The sequence below is a fragment of the Etheostoma spectabile genome, chromosome 3 (assembly GCF_008692095.1).
Source record: "Etheostoma spectabile isolate EspeVRDwgs_2016 chromosome 3, UIUC_Espe_1.0, whole genome shotgun sequence".
NCBI classification, from domain to species: domain Eukaryota; kingdom Metazoa; phylum Chordata; class Actinopteri; order Perciformes; family Percidae; genus Etheostoma; species Etheostoma spectabile.
This window is the reverse complement of record NC_045735.1, coordinates 26441614-26450680: the sequence shown is the minus strand read 5'-3', so window position 1 is coordinate 26450680 and position 9067 is coordinate 26441614. Positions and strand designations below refer to the sequence as shown.

General features: G+C 42.8%; 1 long non-coding RNA gene across 1 annotated transcript in view; it reads left to right on the top strand.

Annotated features, from left to right (window-relative positions):
* The window catches only part of LOC116686961 (uncharacterized), a 72748-nt gene extending 65128 nt beyond the window's left edge, over positions 1-7620 (top strand). Inside the window, exon 3 of the long non-coding RNA XR_004331438.1 lies at positions 7328-7620. This is a non-coding gene — a long non-coding RNA (uncharacterized LOC116686961). The remainder of the gene's footprint in view (positions 1-7327) is intronic.
* Positions 7621-9067: the final 1447 nt, after the last annotated feature.

Here is a 9067-nt window from a genome sequence, read left to right as displayed (position 1 = left end):
TCCGTCTGACCCATGTTGGACTCATTCATATGAAACACCTGTCTAAGCTTAATCTCTGTCACCTCTCTGTGTAGTTCAGTACATTTTACTGTTAAATTATAGAATCACATGTACAGTAAATAATTACCAAAAAGGTAATGTGAATGCGTTAGAGAAGAATTCAAGGAAATTGTGATAATTATTATGTATTTGCCCCATGTGGCCACAGAAGTTGCTGTTTACCAAAAAGCTACAGTCTCGCTTTAAAAGATGCTCTACTGAAGTTTTACAACGAGTGCTGGGATAGATATGTTCAGAGCTCTGCATATGGTGGACAGATGGACATTGGCTAGAGACAAGCCAGCAGAGGAGAGGCATGGCAGGCGGCAGAGTTTTTAATCTATCTGTCTGTCTCCTCTCCGTTATTAACCTCATGCCCTGACAGCCTGCTCCCTGTGACACTGACCTGCTTCACCTAATGAGCTACCAATTACTACAAATTAGGCGAGAGAGAGGCCACTGCTATCATCCACTCCACACACTCTTCTCAACAGTTCTGTGGGATTTGTATGTAGAGGGATGCTCAGGTAGAATAAATAACAAGGTACACCAAAAAAAAGTTGTGACAGTGACGTGCATTTTGTATTTCTGGTGTGATGTTCATAGAGGATGCTGTTAACATTGTGTATGTGTTGCTGTGCTGTGCACTTAAAGCGGTGCTTTAGCCTGGCACCTCGAGTGAGTTTCAAAGATCATTTGTATTTGCACCTGCTCCTGCTCCCGGTGTGTGTGTGTGTGTGTGTGTGTATTCGTGTGTGTGTGTGTGTGTGTGTGTGTGTGTGTGTGTGTGTGTGTGTGTGTATGCGTGTGTGTGTGTGTGCGTTTGTGCGCGTACGCCCACATAGTTGGTCTTTAACCTTGCACACCTGGCTACTCTGCGAGACCAGCTTCTCTCTGGCCCTTCTCTATGTTTATTCATTTATTTATGGGAAGCCTGGAAATGATCCCCCTTGTCTTGGTCTCCCGTGGCAGCGAGAGAAGGCAGCCCAAATTTATGCATGGCAGCAGAAATTAATTAGGCATCATTTAACTCATGCTAATGTGTATGCATTGAATTTTTTTTTAAGAGCCTGCCTGTTAACTAATTTGTTAAAACTGTTTCACAGAAACGTCAACAGTCGGGAACAGACAGTGTCTTGTAGGCTATTTTCCCATACACAGAGAAAAATATGAAATCAGAGTGGAATAGAGGAAAGCCTTGAGAAGTTAATAAACAAAGCTGGAGGAGAAGGAGAATGTGGCCTACAGAGGTCACAGCGCTGAAGCCTGCTTCTCCTCTTCATTTAACTGTGTCCCTGGACTGGAATGGCCTGCAAGCTACACACACACACACACGCACACACACATGCGCACACACACGCACGCACACGCACACGCACACACACATGCACAGGCACATACACACACATTAATAAAAAGACAGAGAGAAAGTGAGATGGAAGGAGAGGAAAGGAAAGTGAGGCGTTTATTTGTTGTACTGCTGGTTCGACACAGAACCCCCCCCCCCAAGGTAGAATTCAAATAAAGTGTGTGTGTGTGTGTGTGTGAGTGTGTGTGTTGAGTCCGTATTTGGCACTCTCTTTTGCCAAGAGGTTTTTTTAACAGCTCTTGTGTTAATAGTGGGCCAGCCACTTCAACAGCAAAGGACACTGGTTGTCTGGTTTATAGAGAAAACTCAAGGGATCATGCAACCTGCATATGCATTCATATATGGCATATAAACAGTATACATGGGGAGTTAACTATATGCATTCTATTCACATACTTTATATAGACAAATGTTTAAAATTTCTCAGATGGTTAGTGTCGACCTTAAAATACACATTTCCCTTTCTCTTTGACTCATTCCTTTGTAGATGGTAGAAGTATCCAGATAAGGACACATAAAAAATAAAGCACGGCTCTGGCCTGAGCAAAATGTTACGTCAAATAAAATCCGAAATCCAGCACCAAGAAACATGCCCTGTGTCATCTGACTGCTGATATACATATGATGGTTATCTATCTGTCTGACTGTGTTCTGTTAACCTCAGCCTGCCCACACTGAGACTCTTAGCAGCGTACCGACAGCTTGATCAATAGGTCAGCATGCTGACAGCAGTCCTCAGGGTCCTGGTCGAGGGAGAGACTGGGTGGGTTGAGGAAAGGGGGTAGTTAAGGGTGATCATGTATCCCGCAGATACCAGAAGCACCTAAGCACGGTGAAAAAACCCACAAAACACTCACTTAACAGATGACCCTAACCCCAACTACCTAAGTACTCTCAACTCACTGCTCTAACATCTTGATGCCTAAACCTGAACCGACAGGCTTACAAAAGGTCACGGTAAAACAATATGAGATTCTTCTATTCTGCTCTGCTATTTGATTCTAATCAACCACATCATAATCCCCATGATATAGAGTACATAGGCCAGACTATGTAATATGAGCCTATATTATTTATTCCCGGCTATCAGCAGTTTGTATTTCACCCTCTGTGATCCGTCCGTGTAAATTATTAGACACACCTTGTACATATGTGTACATACAATTATTCCTAATAGTATGTATACGGCCTGAGCATCCTTCTTGTCCTAGTCCTAGTGCCCATCTTCATGACAGACATATAAAGCCTGTGTTAGGCACATGGGAGATACTGGGACAGATAACCCCACATTTACATTCAAACAGAGCTTTTGACAAAGCCTTAGCAACAGGAACCTTAATCAGCGGGCTGGCTGCGCGGCCCCGGCCTGCCTTCTCCTCTCTTCTCCTTACAGCCATGATCTTGAGAAGGAGCTTTAAATTGGAAATTATTACACATTAAACCCTCTGCGCACAGGCCAGGATCGAACTGGATCAATATCTTGCCCAGCACAATAAATCAGATGCTTTCTCTCCCCTTCTCTCTCATCCCCGCTGCTTTTCAAGTGGCCATAGGCCACTGCTCAACTGGAACATATTTAAATTTTCTTGTAACAAATTAATTCCAACATTTTCTCTTGATTGAATTAGGGCAAGTGCTGGTGCTGTCACAAGTGTTTGGGCTGCTCCTGGGGAGAGACAAATTGCCAGGCCTGGACACGAGTAACAAGCGGTGGTGTTGAGTCGCTGATAATCTCCCCACTAATTCTCCATTACAGCAAAATGAGGCCATAAATCTTCCTGACAGCTGATCGATGTAAACATTGTTTCCCCCATGATTGCCAGCTCTCCCAGCGGAGCTACTGTCCGCTCACAATCCGCTGAAATTACTCCCGTACCAGCCCTCCCTCCCTCCTTCTCCTCTCTGGAACTGGTGTGTGTGTGTGCGTGTTGGACTGGCCTGGCGGGGAAACCAAAGTCACTGCTGTCCTGCCGAGGTGGTCATCTAATTTTAGCTCAAAGCTTGCTAAACAAATGGAAAATATTAATCAAAATGTCTCCTGTTTAACCACTGGCACAAGCAATTCTTTACAGAGGAATGATTGGTCTACTACCATGTGGTCGCACGGTGTCGCAGGTTGAATGAAATGAAAGAGACTTTTGAAAAATGAAGGGAAGAAGAAATAGAGGGGATAACATGCAGTGAAACAATGATTTCTTTTCTAAATGTAGCCATCACTCCTCCTCCTCCTTCTTCCGTGTGTAATGGCATTAGGCAGAATAAACGGCGGTGAAAGATTGAGTTGTCAAACAGTCAAAGCACAAGGCTCGTTATCAGCGTGTTCACTGTCTGATAATATTCTACACCATTATTAAAATCCAATATGCATGCAATTACAGAGACAGGGATGCTGTTAAAATGGGACGTTCGGCTGTAATCACAGACAGGGAAGGCCATTTTAAGACGTGCCACTTTAAGAAATCTGTTAAAATGGCATGTATAGAGCATTTTGGATACTTATTTTATTTGCATATAGCAATAAACAGTTTAGGACAATAAAACTAAAATTGGTTTCAAGTAAAAACCAGAGGGTATGCTGTTGTGGGCAGATACTGACTGCTGTTGCTTCATGTGTTACGTTTCTTTATCTTGTTATCTTCTTGATCTTTGTCGTTTTGTCAAAGTTATTCCTGCATGTCAGTATTTCTGCTGCTCTATGAAATCTTGCCTCTGGCGGGATTCTCTGTCTTTGTGTCGCACTTCATACAGTTACCTGCACAAGTAGGCCGACTAGTCTTTCATTTCAATCATCCTGATCGCCATTGTGGTCCGGATGCTATGAAATACTGTGATTCAAGGCTCTACATAACCATGAACATGAATTAGCTGCAGCCGTCTGAACCATCTGAAGGGATCTGCACAATAACAGCCAATAGCCCTCTATCTAAAATGACTTGTGATTGGCCAAAGTCTCCTGTCACAGGCTGGGTTTCTAAAGCCTGAAAGTAGAGCCAAGAAAAGGAGGAGGAGTCTAGTTTTCTTTCAGACCACTTGAATTATATTATGCTGAAGATTATTATGGAATTACTGCCCAATGACCCCAAAGAAACGGCCTTAAGGTTCACTGTATGCAATGTAATGGCAACTAACTGTAAGGTTAAATAGTGCAACCAACTCAAAGTGCCAAGTGTGTGAAAACTAAGATGGCTGACTGGAAAACGTGAATGGAAGAGGACTCTCTTTTAGCTCTGTTTTTGGTCTCTACCAACTCCTGAGGGAAAAATCTGTCTGCTGTTTTTATTGCACAGCAGGGAATGTACAGTGGGTTTTTAGAGATTGGGTTTTTAATTTTAGCTGCTTGCTGCAGCTAAAAATGATACTATGACAGTGGTGAGAGTGACCCAAAATGGTAAAGTTACGAACCAGACAACAAGACATTGATCTGAAACTCACTAAAAAGCTCTGTAAAGCATTTTTCATACATTTTGAAAAAAAAATGTTGCCAGATTTATATATTTATGTTGCTTTAAAAATGTTGACTATAGCTACTTTTACCTTACCACAGTGTACCGGAGAGATGCTTAGATACATGTAAAAGCAAAAACTAAACATTTTTGACAGTAGATATTAAGAACAACTCTTATTGAACATATTCTTGGATTTTGTAGAATTGTTGAAGATGAATGTTCTTGTCTGACGATAGAGTTTGTTGAGTCAAAATGATCCAAATTGTTATTTTTTACATTCTGCAAGATTATATTTATCCTGTTTTAGATATTGTTGCCACTCTTTAATTTCAGATACCCTCAACTTTGCAGCTAATGTACAGCCTCTCTTGTCTCTATTCATTCAGTCCACTTTGGCTGCCTGTACTGTATATGAGCATTTATGAGTCCTGTGACCACGGAGCACCCAGGAGGCATGTGCAACAGACCAGGAGACATCCTGCACTGGCTCTAAAGGTTATTCGGGCCAGCACTCCATTTCAATTGGTCCCTGTCTGGCTCTGTCACTAGCATTATGACTTCATCACCCTCGAGAGGAGAGGAAGAGAGGGAAAGAAAACAGTTTGCGCTCATCCGTCAATGTCCATCTCAAATTACAGCTCAACCAATCACCGGCGAGGATCAATAGGGAGCGGCTGGGCAGGTTGGGAAGGGATGAAGAAAGGAAGGGAGGGGCTGAAGATGCACGCTGAAAGACAGAAGAATAACTGATCAATACAGAAGGATGGATTTTGTCATTTTGAAAAGGGCTGTCAGATGGTCGTTCACTCCCACCTGCTCAGAGCTATATTCTCCAGCTCAGGTTGCGGATGAGGCATCAGTCTATCACGTTGCTCCGGCCCAGTCCTTATTCGCCTCTGCCTTGTCCACCACTATCACGCTGTTAGCATAAATCATAACTTCAGCGATGATGAGACTCACAATGAGCAGATACTATTTTCATTGGCTGTCAATTTGCACAGATCAATGTTATACCTTCAAAGGGCAATCTCAAACAATGCTCCGACTCCACACGGTTGTAACTGCAAAGTGATTTCATTATATCATTTCATCCTACGCCTCCTCCACATTCCATGTCACAATGTGAGTAGAGCCTGACCTCTGCACCGCTCCATGCACGAGGAGAGGAATATACACTGCCAGTGCCAGTCTGATGAGAGGCTCTGTGTGTGTGTGTGTGTGTGTGTGTGTGTGTGTGTGTGTGTGTGTACGCTGGGTGATTAACTCAATAAGAAGCAAAGATCTCCTTTATTTGGATGCTCTCTGCTGTAATGGTTGTTTGATTGGAAGCCAGTGGCTGTATTGACAGGTGAAGTGGACTGATTAATGCGGGCTTAAGCCAGTAAGGATAACAGTCCTTCTCATGGCTTATTTAACTCTGAAAGAGTGACTGATGGTCCACTGCAGGAGTGTCGTCTAAATCACTCCCCACTGAAGCCTCTAAACACAGTAATGGAGCCATTTATGCACATCTCTTCAGGAAACATTGATTTGGAGGGTTTTAATACAACCCACTGCTTGTGAATTCTACTACTACTACTTGAAGCTAATTATAACTAGATAATGAGAATCATGAAAATGTTCAACATTTAATCTAAAGGTCAGAACTGTTTTTAATTCTAATAGCTTACATAAGTGGATACTTTTTCCCAAAGGCACCAAAATACTCGATAGTAAACAAAATATGCTTTCAACAAGAAGTAATTACTTTCTGGGTGGTAATTAATAACCGTAATGGTAACCCTGGGTCAAGAATGCATTGATACTTTTAATTTAGAAGTTACAAGTTATTTAAGAGTGTTACAAAGTAGTACAAAGCCCTTCTTCCATAGAACCACTGTACCTTATAGCCAGCAGTGGGCAAGCTGTCTGTTACAGTCCACTGTGGACTGCTGTATGCTAATCATTTGACCAAAGGTGCAGAGTTTTAAAGTAAGGCCAGAGCAGTAGAAGGAAAAGTGGTTTTAGTCCAAACAAAGCGTGCAGTGGAAGTGAATGAATATAGAGTATCAGTATTATATCTGTCATGAGGGTCAAAGGTGACTTGTTTGGGGCTTGGTTGAAGCTCTGGTTTCAATTCAGTGGATCAGAATAGCTCAAATTGACACCAAGACCCATTTGCCCACTGAATTAATCCTCCGCTCTCTTCCATGTGGCTGTTTTTTAGTTTTCTTCATCAGCTCCATCTATTTCTTTATTCATTCAGTTAAGTTCTGAAAGGGGAGAGGTGACATGTCCCGGGGCATGTATGTGTTTAGAAAAAAAAAAGGCAGTTTAAGTGTAACATTTGCAGACTGCAGGGTCACTCGCAGTTATATTTTCCCTCTCTCTCTCTCTCTCTCTCTCTCTCTCTCTCTCTCTCTCTCTCTCTCTCTCTCTCTCTCTCTCTCCCTCTCTCCCTCTCTCTCTGTGAAATCGATCGTTTGTTTGTAAGGAGCTCAAACAGCGGGAGAAGGATTCAGAGCTCTGCTGGCAATGTGAGCAGAGCAGAAATGCTGCTGAGGAAAAAAAGCAGGCAGAAGTCAGACAACCTCCCTACTCTCACCGTCAGCGCACATGACCTTGGGGCCAGAGCGAGCTAGTGAGCAAGCGGGCGGAGGGCCCGCCCAGCATGCTTTGGTTCATACACAGAGGAATTTGGAAAGCAGAGTGGAGTGCGGGTCTGCGAGCCCTAGCCCTTTTCTTAAGTGAGTGCAAATTAACTGAAATAAAACTTTTAAAGGTCAAGATGAATTTGATTTGTTGTCTACATATACACGTTAATAACATTAGAAAAAAAGTTCCCATGCTCTTTGAAAAAGCCCGCGCCGTTCTACTTGGCTGAATAAACACGAAGGGCAAGCAACAGGTGAGGAGCCTTTATTAATTATGTCTGTGTCTGCGGCCCTGCAAATAGAGAGAGACCGTAGCGAAACAAAGGCAGTAGTCTGCACTAGCCGACACTGGCTATCAAACACACAGCAGAGCGAAGATGTCCGCCAAGGAAACAAGCGCTGGTGGGAAACACACAATGAAGGAAAAGGGGGAGAAAAGAGCAATAGTGAGAGAAGATGACAGCATGACACACAGGGGACGGACATGTTTGTTTTTTGTGTGTGAGCCTGCCAGTGTGAGCGGCGAACACGCTACTGTGTGTACACTCTGTGTCTCTTCCTCTTGCTCTGTCATAGCCGTCTCAGTGGCGACTGAGGCGGTGGAGCCCCACGGGGGTCAGCCATGTAAGGAACATAAAAGGCCAATTTAATTTAGCACGTCCACAGCTACAAAGTATTTTAATTCCGACAGCTGTGACTGAGGAGTTAATATTTGACTTGTCAGAAGTGGGGCCGGGGCCAGTGAATCATTGTAATTCTCATTAAGAGGCTCTCCCCCAGCAGCACGCTAATGCAGAATAATGAAAGTCAAGACGGAGTGAGCTTCTAATGCCAGTTGAGGCCTATCTTTTAATATTCCCCTCTTGATGGATTAGGGAAGCGGGAAATTCATCTTGGATCATAGGGCCTAATTTAATAAAGGATCATTCCAGGAGTATTGCATTTTATAATAATGTCATTTAAAGTGTCGTCTTCCATTTTTACTGTCCCATATGTATGCTTATATAATGGTGCCGGAGGGATGTGTTTTTACAGTACTCAGATCTCTTCTGTGTCCACACAGCCCCTTCAAACCTCACTACACGCTCTCTCTGCGGTCCACAGGCTCTCAACTCAGGTTTTCATTTCATATTTTGGTGATAGAGCCAATTGAGCGAGCAGCTGTGAGACGTTCACTTACTGCAGCATTTTGCTTTTCCCCCAAATTATTTCTAATAGTATTTAGGTGAAATCACTGTGATATAAAGTGTTAGTATTGTAAATATCATCCAAAGGAAATATTATAAAGACATTACATTTGCTCCATCACAAGCTTCTAAATGCTCGCTCAGTGAGGCAGAGCTATATTTATTCAACCCACTCACAAAAGAAAAATGGCTTTTAGGGAATAAAGTAAACAAACGTGACTAATATGAAGAAGTGTTGACGTTAGCAGCAGCACAGAGCTCACAGTTGTACCTCGTGAAAGGCTGGCATGAGTGAAAAATGCTGAATGTTACCGAAAACGCTTTTGTGAATGCGTTCCTGTTTTTTATAAACATACAAGGCTCAGCAGTAAAAAAAAAAAGAAAAAAAAAAAA